The sequence below is a fragment of the Arachis duranensis genome, chromosome 10 (assembly GCF_000817695.3).
Source record: "Arachis duranensis cultivar V14167 chromosome 10, aradu.V14167.gnm2.J7QH, whole genome shotgun sequence".
Taxonomy (NCBI): Eukaryota; Viridiplantae; Streptophyta; class Magnoliopsida; order Fabales; family Fabaceae; genus Arachis; species Arachis duranensis.
The window spans coordinates 99,462,482-99,465,033 of NC_029781.3; positions in this window are offsets into that span (position 1 = coordinate 99,462,482).

Genomic DNA, 2,552 nt, shown 5'->3' on the forward strand with positions numbered 1-2,552 from the left:
TAGGGGACAGTAGATTTTGTGAGTTGTAGTCATCAATTAATCATCAATAGTGTATTTAATGGTGAGAGATTTCATCTAATGGTAAAAAATCATTCAATTTTGTTTTGCTGGCTAAGTGCTGCTAGATTTTAACAAATCTGCTGCCCCTAGACTTCTCCATATATAAATTCAATTATCTTTGTTTAAAGACAAAGAACCTTTTATTTTTAATTTTTTTTACTTTATCAATATATTCAGGGATGGATCTACTTATATTGTAGTGGGGCAAGTGTCCCACTACAATTTAAAAATTTTTGAATAGTATATAATAATAATATTTATTTACCTTCATTAAATTATTAAATTTGACTCCACAATTATTTTTTTTCAACTTTTGACACTTGATAGTCAATTTAAAAATTTTATATTAAATTATTGTAAAAATAAATTCTCAAATTTAAATGAGATTGGTATTCTTTCTTAGAAATCGGCTTAAAAGAATATTATGTATCCATTGGTGTTTTTTTCAAATTAGTTTTAATTTTTTTCATAACGATTACACTAATTGAATGAATTTTTTTAACTATAAATATCATTAAGATTAGAGCTAATTGTATGAAAAGTGAGTTTTTAAATAATTATTTAACAATATATATACAAAAAAGAGATATTTTGATTATATTATCAATGAAAAATTATTCAATCTTTTCAAAATATAAAAAAATAAAATTCTAAATTATATGTAGGTCGGGTATCGGACGGTTCAGGTTAGAATCCTGGTTGGTGAAGTGGGGGTCTTGCCTAGTCGTGAGCTCCCGGGCTGGCGAAGACAATGTTCCGAGTACTTCGTGCAAGGAGTGGGGGGTGTCACCTGCAAAGACACTCCGACGCTCTAGTCAATAGATTGTACAGGCAAAAAAGGGTGAGTGATAGGTGACATACGTTGGGGAAAGGGTATGTCCCTCCCTATTTATACCGTGTCAGAGGTGGGCCCTGTAAGGACAGGCCCACCTCCTTTGAGGCCTCCCTTGCACAGCTGTAGAGTAGCTGTCAGGGACGCGTGTCCGGGTCAGCGATCGAGGCGCCCCGCTCCCAACCGTTTGAGTCGGGTGGTGCCCGAGTCGGGCCGGCCTATATTTAGTTTGGGCCAGGCCGTAACAGTGCCCCCGACGCGCCAGCAACGACCGTAGGGATCGTTGGTGGCGTGTCATCTCTTCTTTCGTGTGTTGTCGCCAGGTCGGTCGTCCGTAGGGTGGACGTGCCTCTTACGCGCGTCTGTTCGTTGCTGGAATAGCCGTTTGTCGCCTCGTTTCTCGCGCAGATCATTAAATATTCATTATGGGCTGAAAAAATCCTGTATGTAAAGACTATTTTGCCCCTAGGCCTTTCGCACTTCTTGGGTGGTAGTTTTAAACAGTCTTTGCCTTGGTAACTTCTTTTTTCTTTCTTTACACTCTTACTCCTACTTTCTCCCTACTATCTCCTTCCTTTTCACCTAGCAATCCCCAGAGCTTCGCTCTAGTTCCCTCGTGCATTTTTCCTTCTTCTTTCTCAGTTTTTGCAACTAATTCAGGTAATCTCTGATCCCTTTTCTCTTCTGCTTTGATTCTCTCTTGCATATCTGCTGCGTGTTTTTGCTGCATGTTGTTTGATTTTCGTAGGATAGACATCTTTGTAATGTCAAGCAGAGTGTGTTTAGGGGGTGTACCATTCTGGGATAGGTCTCATTTGTTATTGACTTTCTCCGTGTTTAGTTCGGGTTGTAAGGTAGACTGGTAGACGTAGTTTCTGGGTTTCTTTCGGGTTCCCGACCTCATAGACTAACCGAGTGGTGCCCCCACTGTAGGTATGCCTCGTGTGGTCGCTCGGGCTTCCACCTCCGACACGGGTTATGACCCGTACGCTTGGGTGGTCTCCGACCTCAAGGATTCCCCAAACCAAATGGGTGAGAAGGAGCTCACCGAGTTCCGTCAGTCCAATTACTTGTGTGGGGGTACCGATGAAGAAGCTAACTACAATGTGTACGTCCCTGCTCCTCATGAGCGGATGTATGAGCTCAACTTCCATGCTCTCTGGGTCCCCGATTGGATTTGGTTCTATAAGGCCATGTTCACTCAAGTGGGGGTTCGAATTCCCCTCTCCGCCTTCCAAATGGGACTCTTAAGCCGGATTTTCGAGGCCCCGTCGCAGCTGTATCCGAATAGTTGGGCGTCGATTCGCTGCTTCGAGATGGTATGTGAGTACCTAGAGCTGTCAGTGTCTATTGACGTCTTCCTTTTCTTCTTCAACCTGACGAACCCTTCCAAGGAGGGAAGAGCGAGAAAGGGGTTTATGTCCTTCCGATCTGCCCAGGGGCGGAGGATTTTTGGTGTGTTCGAGGATTCCTATCATGGGTTCAAGGAAAAATACTTCAAGGTTCGCCCGGTCAAGGGTCGTCACCCCTTCTGGTTATCGTTGGAGAAAGAACGCCTCATTCCGACCTATTGGAGTTTCGGGGCGGGCTCCAATACTTTCATTAAAGTTACTGTGGGCCGTTTTCGGGAGGAACCATGTAAATCCTCACCTCCTCATGG